We start from the raw sequence: 14,903 nt of genomic DNA, 5'->3' as shown, positions 1-14,903 counted from the left end.
GAAGATGCCTTGTGTGCCTGATATATGATTCTGATAATTGCATGCTAGTTAGGGCTAAGGATCTAGGAGGATGCCCTATATGCCTATTGTATGAGCTATATGCTAGGGCTGTTTAGTCAGTAGTAGGATGGCCTGTATAGGTTATGCCTGATTTGGTTACTCGATGCACGAATGCTGCTTGCTTTGTGCTATGGGGGTTCTGGCTATTTCCAACTAACTAAGGAGCGGATATGTAATAGTACCTGTAAGTTAGTTAGGGGGAAATGGTAGGGGGCTCTTGTGTAGCTGATGGTGGAGAGTAGGTCGGAGAGTGCCCTAGGGAAGCCTAGGATGAGGTTAGTGGAAAGGGGTATCGGTAAAGGGACCTGGTGAAGTTGAAGCAATCCTTGAGGAAAGCACGGGTAGATGTGTAAGGTAGTATGGGCCCGTACTACTGAAAGCAGAGGACCCGTACTCGAATCAAGGAGGGCCTAGATGAAATCGGGAACCTTAGGAAGTATGTTAGATCTCTCGAGTATATGAATGATCCTGACCTTTATGCGTGTATTTTCAGTATGGTGACCCCACGACTTGGAGCAGGAGGTTCCAGATCAGGATCAGGATAGGGCTCGGGTTTGGGATCCGAGCAGGTTGATGACGGGCTACGCGAGTTCATCGCGTCTGAGATCACAAGGGGCATCCTTGAGTCGACCCCTATCATCTTCGAGTCAATCAAGGAGGGGATTGTTGAGTTGATGGAGGATCGTCTCTGATCATTCAGGAGTGATATGGCGTCTAGCCAGATGGGTACGCGTACACTGTCCTTTAAGGATTTTCGTGGGAGTTGTGCGCCCAATTTCCATGGGGTGAAAGACCCCATTACTGCTAAGAGATGGATCGCAGACATTGAGTCTGTGCAGCTGATGAGCTTCTGCCCAGAGGGGTCGAAGGTGAGATATGCAGCAGGATGCTTGCGAGACAGGGCTAGGGATTGGTAGGAGTATGTTGGCAACTCATTGAGGGCCGCGGCTGTTGAGGCTATGACTTGGTCGGATTTTGTGACCAGATTCAAGGCGGAGTTTGCGCCAGCTGTGGAGCTTCAACAGCTCGCCAGGGAGTTTTTGGATTTGAAGCAGACTACGGATACTGTGGCGGAGATCACCACCAAGTTTCGGGAGAGGGCATTGCTGGTGCCCCAGGACGCGGGTGATCAGGATATGAGGAGGACCCGCTACCATGACATGCTACGAGATGACATTCAGGAGCATGTTAGTTTTTCGGCTTGCCCTACCTTGGATTCCATGATTGCCAGGGCTAGGGAGAGGGAGATTGATCTGGAGCACGTTCAGAAGAGGAAGGCAGTGGAGGGGCTGACGACTGGGGCTTCGGGGAAGAAGCCCAGAGGATCTGATGGTAGGCCGAAAGGCCAGGCAGGACGAGACCACTGTGGGAAATTCGGTCGGTCACGTGGGAACTTGTCGCACTGGGCCGGGTTCGGGCTGCTATAAGTGTGGCAAGGTGGGGCATTTTGGTAGGGATTGTACTGTCGTCGCCACTGCGGTACAGATGACAGACGTGATTTGCTTCCATTGCAATCAGAGGGGCCACAAAAAGGCCAATTGCCCGAGATTGACAGCAGCGTCAGCAGCAGTGCCAGCGGCAGCGCCGGTCTCAGCGACGGCGTGGGTTACAAATGGCCGAAAGGTCAAGATAGAGGTTCCAGTGGTGTGGAGCCGAGCATTTCAGCTGACGGCCAGGGAGGCACACGCTGCACCCGATGTGGTGACGGGTATGATTCTTTCCCTCTGAACTTCTTTTCTTGTGATTGTGTTATCGATATGTGCTCTGTTTAGGATCGTTCCATGTGAACGACATCCTAGTTTTGGTGTTGTTTGACTCGGGCGCTACCCAATCATTTGTGTCTCTCGCTCTTAGCAAGAGATTTTCCGATTCTTCGGGCATGTTGGATTGCCCTCTAGAGGTAGAGATTGCAGACGACCGTTCGGTGCGGGCATTGACGGTATTTCGAGATTGTGTGCTGATGTTATTTGAGGAGCGCTACTTGGTAGACTTGGTTCCCATTCCAATACGTGAGAACAAGGTGATTATAGGCATGGATTGGCTCAGCCCTAATGGGGCAGTGATCGACTGCATGCAGCAGTTGGTGCGATTCAGGACCCCAAGTGGGGGAGAGCTGGTGATTCTGGGCGAGAGGCCACAACGAGGACCAGCTTTATGTTCAGCAGCGAGAGCTAGGCGCTACCTCCAGCGGGGTTGCGCAGGTTATGTCACGTATGTTATGGATACCCAGGAAACGGGTAGGGAGACGGTGGACGATGTACCTGTGGTACGAGAGTTTGTGGACGTATTCCCTGAGGAGTTGCCGGGGATACCTCCGGAATGACAGGTGGAATTCAGGATCGACCTGGTTCCTGGTGCGACTCTGATAGCCAAGGCGCCGTATCGGTTGGCTCCTCCTGAGATGCATGAGTTTTCTACACAGCTACAGGAGCTGTTAGACAAGGGTTTCATTAGACCGAGCAGTTCACCCTGGGGAGACTCGATTCTGTTTGTGAGGAAGATGGACGGGTCGCATCGGATGTGTATAGATTATCGGGAGCTGGACAAAGTAACGGTGAAGAACCGCTACCCACTCCCAAGGATTGATGACCTCTTTGACCAACTTCAGGGAGCATCTTGGTTCTCCAAGATTGATTTGCATTCAGTGTATCATCAGATGAGGGTCAGAGAGGAGGATGTACAGAAGACTGCGTTTCGGACGCGTTATGGCCATTATGAGTTTGTGGTGATGCCTTTCGGGCTCACCAATGCTCCTGCCGTGTTCATGGATCTCATGAACCGCGTGTGTAGACCGATGTTGGATCGGTCTGTGATAGTATTTATTGATGACATCTTGGTTTATTCCAAGACGCGGGAGCAGCATGAGGAGCATCGACGGGAGGTTCTGGAGACATTGAGGAGGGAGAACTTGTATGCTAAGTTCTCCAAGTGTGAGTTCTGGTTGTGCGAGGTGCAGTTTCTTGGGCACCTCGTCAACCACAACGGGATTTCGGTAGATCCGGCCAAGGTAGAGGAGAATTGGGAGGTTCCAAGGTCTCCATCTGAGATTCAGAGCTTTCTAGGTTTGGCAGGCTACTATCGGAGATTCATTAAGGACTTCTCCAAGATAGCAGTTCCGCTCACCCGACTGACTAAGAAGTCGATGGTGTATCGTTGGGGGCCTGGCTAGCAGGCCATATCCAAGACGATGAGACAGAGATTGTGCGAGGCGCCAATCTTAGCCCTGCCAGAGGGCATGGAGGATTTTGTTGTGTACTGCGATGCATCCATCACAGGTTTGGGAGCGGTATTGATGAAAAGAGGGCATGTCATCGCCTACGCATCGAGGCAGCTGAAGCCTCACGAGGCGAGCTACCTGACGCAAGATTTGGAGCTGGGGGCTGTTGTGTTCGCCCTCAAGATTTGGCGTCTTTACCTCATTGGGGTTCGTTGTACGATTTACACGGACCACAAGAGTTTGAGGTATCTCATGGACCAGCCAAATCTAAATATGAGGCAGCGTCGGTGGCTTGATGTGGTGAAGGATTATGATTGTGAGATCCTCTACCATCCGGGGAAGGCCAATGTCGTGGCCGATGCGCTTAACCGCAAGGCAGATCCAATCAGGGATATCTGTCTAAGGATGACAGTGATGACTCCGCTTTTGGAGCGGATCCGGGAGGATCAGCAGGAGGCCATGAAGGAGGAACATCGGAAGAGTGAGCGGATTGTGGGGCAGGTTTCCTCTTTCGAATATGATAGCCAGGGTTTATTGACTCTTCATCGTAGGGTGTGGGTCCCTTATCATGGTGGAGTGCGCCAGGTCCTGATGGAGGAGGCGCACAAATCCCGATTCTCCATTCATCCCGGGGCGACGAAGATGTATAGGGATCTTCGTCTGGACTATTTGTGGCCCTGCATGAAGCGGGATGTGGCATGGTACATGGAGCGGTGCTTGACCTGCAGGAAGGTCAAGGCCGAGCATCAGAGACCACATGGCAAGATGCAGCCGTTGGATATCCCGCTGTGGAAATGGGAGGATATTACGATGGATTTTATCACGAAACTTCCCAAGACCGCGCGGGGGATGGATTTGATATGGGTCGTCATGGATCGATTGACCAAGAGCGCCCACTTTATTCCGATTCAGGAGAGCATCTCGGCTCAAAAATTGGCCGATATCTATATCAGGGAGGTGGTGGCGCGGCACGGACTGCTAGTTTCGGTGATTTCGGACAGAGACGTGCGGTTTACTTCCAGGTTTTGGAAGAGGTTTCATGATGAGCTGGGTACTCTTCTGCATTTTAGCACCGCTTTTCACCTGCAGACGGATGGCCAGAGCGAGCGGACCATCTAGACTCTGGAGAATATGCTGCGGGCATGTGTTTTAGATTTCGGAGGTAGTTGGGATACCTACCTCCTGTTGGCGGAGTTCTCGTATAATAACAACTATCATGCGAGTATCGACCGTCCTCTTTTCGAGATGTTATATGGGAGGAGGTGTAGGAACCCGATATGTTGGGGCGAGGTTGGCCAGAGAGTCATGGGGAGCACCAAAGTAGTGCTCAAGATGATAGAGAAGATTCAGCAGGTCCGGAGCAGGCTTTAGACTGCTCAGAGTCGGCAGAAAAGTTACGCCGATAAGCGTCGATCAGACCTGGAATTCCAGGTCGGGGATATGGTTCTCCTGAAAGTATCGCCATGGAAGGGCATCATCTGATTCAGGAAGTGGGGCAAGTTGGGCCCAAGGTATATCAGACCGTTCAAGGTTTTAGCCCAGGTAGGCAAGGTGGCGTACCAGCTGGATCTTCCAGCCGAACTCAGTCAGATCCATAACACCTTCCACGTCTCTCAGCTGCGGAAGTTCCTAGTGGACGATACGGCAGTGGTACCCTTGGAAGCCATTCAGGTTGATGGCAGCCTGAATTACATCGAGCGGCCTGTGACGATCCTTGACTGGAAGTCGAAGGATCTGAGGGAAAAAAGAGTTGAACTCGTGAAGGTACAGTGGCAGCACCGGAAGGGGTCGGAATGGACTTGGGAGCCGGTGAGTGAGATGATGGAGCACTACCCCGAGTTGTTTCAGGATCGAGCGGCAGACTTCGAGGACGAAGTCTAAAATAAGTGGGGGAGATTTGTAGCACCTGGTTCTTGGTATGTATTATGTTATTAAATCTTCATTTATTTTTGTATTTTTGGCCTTGGACTTGGCGAGTCGGAGGACTGACTCGCCGAGTAGAAGCGGGAAGAGGTGCGGGGATTAAATTGCGGACTCGGCGAGTCGAGTCCCGGACTCGGCGAGTAGCCGCTGTTTGGGCAAAAACCCTAATCCAGGGGTTTGCACCCTATTTAAATGACCTTATGCAACCTCCTTTTCCGCTTTATGCTCCCTAACAATCCTCATAGCAAACCCTAGCCGTTTTGTGAAGATCTAAGGCCTTTTGAGTGATTATTGTGTGTTTTGATCTCAAGGAAGAAGGAGGAGCATAGAAGGATCAAGAGGGGACTGAAGGATTCGATTTTGGTTCACCTTTTGCAGTCCTTGGAAAGTATAAAGTCTGAACCTTGCTCATTCTTTTTTTAGATCCCTCTTTGGGGTGATTTAGGGCTTTTATAAGCCATTTTTGGTGGCCAACCATGTTTGCAAACATGGTTGGGGGTTTGGGCTTCCGTATCATGTCATTTAATGAGCCACAAGTCAAATCTAGGTTGATTATTGCACCAAGGAAGGCCCCATGCAACAAAAGAACCATTTTAGAGCCCTGTAAGCTCTAATGTCCCATGCATGAACATAAAGTTTGTAACTTTATGTGCTAGATTGAGTTTGGGGGCATGGATCTATCATTTGGTTAAGTGTTGTACATCAAAAATCGAAGTTCTTAGTAAGGAATGTGATAGACTGGGCGAGTCCATTCCTGGACTCGGTGAGTCCAAGGGTTTTGGTCCCATATCAGTGAGGGTCATAAGGACCAGTTGAGTGTGGAAGGGTTTTAGGAGTCCCGGGGAGTGACCCAACGTTCTGGACTAAGCAAAGTGTTATGGGAATTCATGGTACTCGGTGAGTGCATGAATAGACTCGGTGAGTCCGAGACAATCTTCATGGAACTCGGCGAGTTGTTCATCAACTCAGCGATTCTAGGACAGAACGTGTTCATAGGATGAAGCGTAACTCGACGAGTTTTTCATACAACTCGGTGAGTCAAGTCAGGACATGAGTATCAGTTAATGATGAACTCGACAAGTTGTTCATACAACCCGGCGAGTCGGATGTGGATTCAGTCGGTGTTCATTTAGAAGGAAAACTCATCGAGTCATCGCCTAACTCGACGAGTAGAGACGAATTTGAGGTCTGATGGAAGAATAGGGACTCGACGAGTTGACAATTCAACTCGGCGAGTCAGGTCAACTAGAAGTTGACTTTCAATTTGACTTTGATTTGGTCAAGGGGTAAAATGGTCATTTTACCCTAAGGGTAGATGTCAGTTTCTGACTAAGTGTTGTGTGGGAATTTTAGCCAGTGGATTTCTGGAGTAACAGTGGCAGCAGTCAGAGGATTCCCGCACAGTTCAGCAGATACGAGGTGTGTTACCTTCAAGTAGGGGTGGGTCTAAGGCCACAATGTCGGCCAACCATTGAGGAATATTTAGAAGATAATTGTCTTTGTGATAACTTATCTTGGTCTGGTATGCGTTTGGTTATGAGTTATATTTGTATGATATGTTACATGATAGGAATAGTTTCCCTGATAGTGGTATTAGGACCAAAGGATAGGTTAGTACCCGGATATGTCTGAATGTGTGCTTTTATCTTGCTATCGTATGCTAGTGGTAGGGGGTGGAATAGTCCCCAGTTACCGGTTGAAAGATACCGATGACGATTACCGGTTGAAAGTATTATATGGTATGTGGTATGATGGGGGGAACCCACTAAGCTTTGTGCTTACGGTTTCAGTTTTTGGTTTTAGGTACCTCTTCATCCAAAGGAAAGGAGCCGGCGGCATAGCATGGCGTCACACACACTCACTTATGATTTCCGTACGGTGTTTTTCTGGGATTGTACTCTGATGTGACATGTGTTCATGGTTGTGGGTTTTCAAACTTGATACTTGGTTTTGAGATGACGTGTCTATACCATATTTCCTAATGAATGTTTTATGAATTCATTAATCAAAAATGAAATTTTTGGGCTTGAATTTTGGGATGTTACAATTTATGCTTATAGTTGTTGTGTTGTGTTTTAGGAACTAGCAAGGACCGTGGGAAGGCGCCGATGTGACCCGTACACACATAGAGAAGACTTGATTTTAATCTTGGGATATGTTTTGAATTGATAACAATTATGGAACACTTTTGAGAATGTTTATTATTTGAAAATTTTGGTTGTTGAAAAATGAAAAATTTGTTTTGAAAATCACGTCGTCACAAGTTGGTATCAGAGCCTTGGTTTGAGGGACTCAGATGCACCTTCAGGCGTATCTGAACTCAAACTGAGGATTTGAGAAAATTTTCAAAGATAAAACTATTTTTTTTTTAAAAAAGCAAGAGATTTTGAGACAACCAGAGCGGAGCAGTGTGTACGGACAGCCAGCGCCCGAACGGTGAATCCCCAAAATGCCCTTACGTTATGTGTTATGAGATATGATATGTTATGTTATGCATGCTAGAGGTGGCTAGGTATTAATATTAGGACTAGAGTGGCCTAATTGTGTGATGCCTTAGCCTAGGAAGGATTGGGCTGCTATGTGATGTTTGAGAGCGAGTAGTTAGAAGTGAGGGGCTGATAAGAGGTCTACCGAAGGGTAACCTATGCCAGTGATATTTAGAGTACTTGTGATATGGGATCCAAGGAGGAGGACTTAGGGTGAATACTGATGCGGTGTAGATGGTGGTATCAGGGCCCGTACTACCGAAGACACCGTAGTAGTGCGCACTCTAAGTAAGAATCCTTTGGGTACTAAGGAACAAGTAGGGTCGAGTTTATCGAGTGCGTGCATGCTCGAACGAGTCTTTGATATTATTATGTTATATTTTAGAGACATCATGGTTGGGACACGCCACAGACCTGAGGCGAGCGGTGTGAGTGACGAGGAGCTTCGTCAGATGATCCACGATAAGGTGGCGGCGGCGATCAGCACCGAGATTCCGGAGATGTTTGGGTCTATCAAGAGCACACTGATTGAGACTTTCGATGAGCAGTACGCCGCCGTGACTGAGGCTGCAGCCGCTACAGCTACCATAACTGTGGCTACTGCCAGGCCTCAGGGAGGTGACTCATTGTTGTTTCGGGAGTTCAGCAACACGAAGCCACCTGAGTTTGACGGGATGCTGGATTCGATAGCTGCGATGAGATGGATTGCTGATATTGAGGGATGCTTCTATAAGTGTTCGTGTCCGGAGCATCTGAGGGTTCGGTTCGCATTGAACCAGCTTCGCTTGGGAGTGAAGGACTAGTGGAAGTTCGTGACGGCAAGCTTTACAGTGGCAAAGATCTCAGAGATGACCTGGGAGAGGTTCACCACCATGTTCAGAGATGAGTATGTTCCCCGATGGAGAGGGAATGGTTGATTCAAGAGTTGTTGACCCTCAAGCAGGGTACAGATTCGGTTACTGTAATTACGAAGAAGTTTCATGAGAAGGCGATGTTCTGCCCTGAGCAGGTGTCTACTGAGCAGGAACATATGAGCCGGTATTTGGGCATTCTAAGGATTGACATTCAAGAGTTCGTGTCGAACTCAACGTACCGGACATTTGTTGAGCTCTAGGCAAATGCGCGGAAGAAGGAGATTGAGTTGGAGACTCAGGCCAGGGAGGAGGCTGAGTCTCAGAGGATGGATTGGCGGCCGACTCAGTCTCAGCCGGCAGCCAAGTGGACCAAGTCCGCTGATTTGAGGACTGGAGGCCAGAAGGGCCACAATTACGGGAAGTGCGACAAGGGACATGAGGGGGTCTGTCGATCGGGTGCTTGCTACAAATGTGGCAAGGAGGGGCATATCGCCAAGGATTTCCCCAAGGGATTTATGGTTTGCTTTCATTGCAACCAGATGGGCCATCAGAAGGCCGAGTGTCCGCAGTTGCATCAGGGGTCAGCACAGGGATCTGCGCCTGCTACTAGCTTTACCGAGGATCAGCCAGTGAAGGCCGAGGCTCCGAAGGCTTGTGGGAGAGCTTTCTAGTTGACCGCGGAGGAGGTCCGCGCAGCGCCCGATGTTGTGGCTGGTGTGTATTCTGTTTTTATCTTGTTTTTTATTTGAGATATTGTGCTTATATGATGATATGCATAGGTACTTTTCTTGTGAGTTATGTACTTGCCTTGGTGCTATTTGACTCGGGTGCGAGTCGGTCATTTGATTCCTTGGCATTTAGTAAGCACATTAGTATCCGTCGAGAGGCATTGAGTTGACCTCTGCGAGTTTCTATAGCTGACGAGCGATCGGTGTATGCTACAGATGTGATTCGAGGATGTATCCTTGAAATCTTCGGTGTAGAGTTCCCGATAGATCTGGTCCCGATTGCGATGGGGGACGTGTGTGTTATAGTGGGCATCGATTGGTTGAGCCAATTTGGAGCTGTTATAGACTGCGAGCGTCAGTTGGTGACGATACGAGAGCCTAGTAGGGGAGTACTTATGGTGTACAGCGAGGGAACCCGATGTGGGTCAGCATTTTGTGCGGCTGCCAGGGCGAGGCAGAGTTTGTAGTAGGGCTACAGTGGATTCGTAGCCTATGTAATGGACACGGGAATGGCCGCTAGGAGACCAAGTTCGATGGATGAGGTTTCGATTGTGTGTGAGTTCCCAGATGTTTTTCCCGAGGAATTTCCGGGTGTGCTTCCCGAGAGGCAAGTGGAGTTCTGTATCAATTTGGTTCCGGGAGCAGCACCTATCAGCAAGGCGCCGTATCGCCTCGCGCCGCCAGAGATGCATGAGTTATCCTCGCAGCTTCAGGAGCTGCTGGGGAAGGGGTTTATTCGACCGAGTAGCTCGCCTTGGGGAGCGCCGATCCTTTTTGTTAAGAAAAAGGATGGTTCACACCGGATGTGCATTGACAACCGGGAGTTGAACAAGTTGACGTTCAAGAACCGTTATCCGTTACCGTTACCGAGGATCGATGATCTGTTCGATCAGTTGTAGGGGGCGTCTTGGTTTTCCTAGATAGACTTGAGGTCGGGTTATCATCAGATGAGGGTTCGGGATGAAGATATCCAGAAGACGGCGTTTAGAACTCGTTATGGGCATTACGAGTTCGTGGTGATGCCTTTTGGGCTCACCAATGCGCTAGCAGCGTTCATGGATCTGATGAACGGGGTGTGCAGGCTGATGTTGGATTGGTCGGTGATCGTGTTCATTGATGATATTTTGGTGTATTCGAGATCTAGAGAGCAGCATGAGGAGCATTTGAGGGAGATCCTTGGGGTTCTGAGATCGGAGAGACTTTATGAAAAATTCTCCAAGTGCGAGTTCTGGTTACGAGAGGTCCAGTTCTTGGGGCATCTCGTCAACCAGAGTGGGATTTTGGTCGATCCGGCCAAGATTGAGGCGGTCATGAGGTGGGAGGTGACGAGATCGCCCACAGAGATCAGGAGCTTTCTAGGATTGGCCGGCTATTATCGGAGATTTATCAGGGATTTCTCCAAGATCGTCGTGCCACTCACCAAGTTGACCCGGAAGGGTGTCGCCTTTTCCTGGGGTCCGAAGCAGCAGACTTCATTTAAGACACTTCACCAGAGGTTGTACAAAGCTCCGATGCTCGCACTCCCGGAAGGGATGGAGGATTTCATGGTGTACTGTGATGCATCGATATCCGGGATGGGATCAGTGCTTATGAAGAGTGGGCATGTGATAGAATATGTCTCGAGGCAGCTAAAGCCTCATGAGACGAGGTATCCAACCCACGACCTGGAGTTGGGGGCTGTGGTGTTCACCCTCAAGATCTGGCGTCACGATATGTATGGGGTTCGGTGTATCATATACACGGACCACAAGAGTTTGAAGTACTTGATGGATCAGCCCAACCTGAATATGCGCCAGAGGAGATGGTTAGATGTGGTAAAGGATTATGATTATGAGATCCTGTACCACCCGGGCAAGGCTAATGTTGTGGCCGATGCCTTGAGCCGTAGGGTGGAGAGCGCCCCGATATGAGACGTTTGCATGAGATTGACAGTGATGACTCCTGTGTTGGACACCATTCGAGGTGCTTAGGCGGAGGCCGTGAGACAGGAGAATCGCAAAACGGAGCGGGTGATCGAGAAGGTATCGGAGTTCGTTACCGATAGTCGAGGACTTATGACCTTTCAAGGACGGATTTGGGTACCGTTGGTGGGCGGAACGCGTACCATCTGGATGGAGGAGGCACATAGATCGAGGTTCTCGATCCATATCGGGGTCACTAAGATGTTTTTGGACCTGAAAAGGGAATATTGGTGGCCCTGTATGAAGAGAGACGTTGCATGGTTCATGGAGAAGTGCTTGACCTATCGCAAGGTTAAGGCCGAGCACCAGCGTCCACATGGTAAGTTGCAGCCTTTGGAGATTCCCGAATGGAAGTGGGAACAGATAACCATGGATTTCATCACCAAATTGCCAAGGACTACAAGAGGTGTCGATGCCATTGGGGTGATCATGGTCAGGTTGACGAAGAGCACTCACTTTCTTGCTATCAGTGAGAGTTCTTCTGCTAAGAGACTGGCAGAATTGTGCGTGAGGGAGGTGGTATCGCGTAATGGAGTTCCGATCTCGATTGTTTCAGACCGTGATGTGCGTTTTACTTCCAGATTCTGGAAGAAGTGTCACAAGGAATTGGGTACGAGGCTGTATTTTAGTACCACAAACCACCCACAGACGGACGAACAGAGTGAGGGGACGATTCAGACGCTCGAGGACATGCTTCAGGCATGTGTATTGGACTTCGGAGGAAGTTGGGACACACATTTGCCGTTGGTTGAGTTTTCCTATAACAACAATCATCACTCGAGCATTGGTATGCCACCCTTTGAGCTGTTGTATGGGAGGAGGTGTCGGACTCCCATTTGTTGGGGTGAGGTAGGGCAACGTGTGATGGGTAGTACGGAAATAGTGCTTCAGACAATAAAGTAGATACAGCGGGTCAGACAAAGGTTGTTGACAGCTCAGAGTCGTTAGAAGAGTTATGTGGATAGGCGACGATCCGAGCTCGAGTTCCAGGTTGGGGATCTTGTACTCTTGAAAGTGTCTCCTTGGAAAGGAGTGATTCAATTCAGGAAGAGGGGCAAGATGGGGCCCCGGTATATTGGGCCGTTTAAGGTGATCGCAAGGGTGGGCAGAGTAGCATACCGTTTGGAGCTACCCTCGGAGTTGGACCAAATTCATGATACCTTCCACATGTCGCACCTGAGGAAGAGTATAGCCGACAAGTCGGCAGTAGTACCATTAGAGGATATCTAGGTGGACGCGAGTCTGGATTATGCTGAGAAGCCTATCTCAATCTTGGATCGGTAGATCAAGATTCTGAGGAACAAGGAAGTGCCCCTGGTGCAGGTCTAGTGGCAACATATGAAGGGGTCCGAGCTGACCTAGGAGCCTGAGTCGGGGATGCGGGAGTAGCATCCGGAGTTGTTCGCAACATGAGACTTTGTGGGCAAAGTCTGGTTCTAGTGGGGGAGAATTGTAACATCCAGTTTTCCAAGTATATTGATTTATGTTATATTCCTTTAATTATGTGAGGTGACTTGACGAGTTGGTGCTTAGACTTGTCGAATCTGGTCGCGGCAGGATGACATGGTTAACGAGGGGACTCGACGAGTCAGGGGAGCGACTTGCCGAGTTAGAGCTGACGGAAGAAACCCTAATTTCTCTGGTTTGGGACCTATTTAAAGGCCCTTATGTCCTCCATTTGCGGCTACAAGTTCATAGAGAGAAACCCTAAAGTGTGTGAACGTTTTGATAGAGAAAGGAATCCATTCTTGACCTTTGTGGTGTTTTTTAGCAAGAACAAGGAGGTTCTAGCCAAGAGGAAGCAAAGAAGGTTGCTATTATGTGGATTTGAGGCTAAGATCATATCATTTTAGGTACCATTTCGATCCATCTTCTGATGTATGAGGTAGATATGGATTTAGGGTTTCTTATGCCCTTTTGTTGGGATGAGTTGATGTCCAAATAGTCCCTTATGGCGAGGAGGCTTCAGATCTGGATCCATAGAGGTCCTGGGAGCCTTACTCATCAAGCTTTATGAAGAGCAATGAAGATTAGGACCTTGGGTTGAAGTATTTGGGGCTAAATCATCATATATGGTCATTTAGACATTGCATGTGCATGAAGATAGAGACTTTACGTGATTATTAAGCTAGGGGATGTTAGATCTAAGGATTATAGGAACAGATCTGACCTCAGGAAGTCTCTTGAGTTTGTGAATGGCATGAACTCGCCGAGTCCAGGAATAGACTCGACGAGTAGGAGCGGGTTTCCCCAAGGATCACAAAGTTAATGACTAGCTGAGTTGAGGGAATGACTCGGTGAGTCAGAGGGGATTTAGGGGACTTGAGTTCACGACTGAACTTGCCGAGTCAAGAGCCGGACTCGACGAGTTAGGACGGGTTGCCCCACAATTCACGATCAGTGTCGAGTAGAAGAGTGGGGGATTGACTCAGTAAGTTAAGTGAGTGCCAGGATTTTGAAGGAAACGCATGGACTCGCCGAGTCACATTAGTGCACTTGCTGAGTCTGGTCAAAGTTTGACCGTTGACTTTGTTGACTTTTAGGGTTTGGTCGACATTTGGACTAGTGGACTGTTTGAAGGGTAAAATGGTCTTTTAGCCTTCTTAAAGGACATATGGGAGTCTAGTCTATCCTGGAGAGCTGATATTAATTGAGATGATTGTTATGTTTTAGGCTGAGGCTAGATCAGTGTATACGCGAGCGAGATACTACCTGAGATATCCGAGGTGAGTCTTCTCACAATACTGTACCTGGAAGGGTACCTATGTGTGACCGGAAGGTCTTATATGTTATGAGATATATGTGCTATATGCTGATATGTGATATGTATATGTTATGTATTCTATGTATGATAAGGACTGGAAGGTCAAGATGATATGGATCGGAAGGTCTAGAGGACATGGACCGAAAGGTCAGGAGGTTATGGACCGGAAGGTCGATACAGGTAGGATCGGAAGGTCTACCGGGATTCAGGACGGAAGTCCCCTGAGACACTTGGACCGGAAGGTTCTACAGAGTTATGGCCTGGAAAGGCATATGTGTTGTATGTGGTATTTTGGGGAACTCACTAAGCATTTATGCTTACAGTTGTTGTGTTGTGTTTCAGGTGCTAGCGAGGACCGTGGGATGGCGCCGGCGTGACCCGTACACGCATAGAGAAGACTTGATTTTGATCTTGGGATATGTTTTGAATTGATAACAATTGCGGAACACTTTTGAGAATGTTTATTATATGAAAATTTTGGTTGTTGAAAAATAAAAAAATTGTTTTGAAAATCACGTCGTTACACCATAACAACTGAGAGGATGAATTAAGGAGAAAAAGGATTAATTATGATTTATTAATATATTATATGAATAATATATTAAAAGAGAAATCATATTGTTTAATTAATATTAGTCAAGAATTAATTTTGTGGCTAAAAGAGATTAATTAAATAAAGGGGACTGACATTGCAATTATATGATAGTTGCAAATTGGGCTATGGATTCGTAATGGAAAGGGGATTGGACGAAATCTATGGGAAGCCCATATGGATTTCGTCCAAGGGATTTCTAGGGGAACTCCATGGGTTGCTTAAGGCCTAAGTAGTCAGATTAGGGTTTCCTGGTTTAAAACCATAATAGCCTAAGTATAAAAGGGACCCTTGGCAAGCCAAAAACATCCCTAACCT

The sequence above is a fragment of the Lactuca serriola genome, chromosome 5 (genome assembly GCF_051521515.1).
Source record: "Lactuca serriola cultivar US96UC23 chromosome 5, Lser_US96UC23_V15, whole genome shotgun sequence".
In the NCBI taxonomy this organism is placed as follows: Eukaryota; Viridiplantae; Streptophyta; class Magnoliopsida; order Asterales; family Asteraceae; genus Lactuca; species Lactuca serriola.
The sequence above is the reverse complement of the archived record's forward strand: the minus strand, read 5'-3'. Positions refer to the sequence as shown.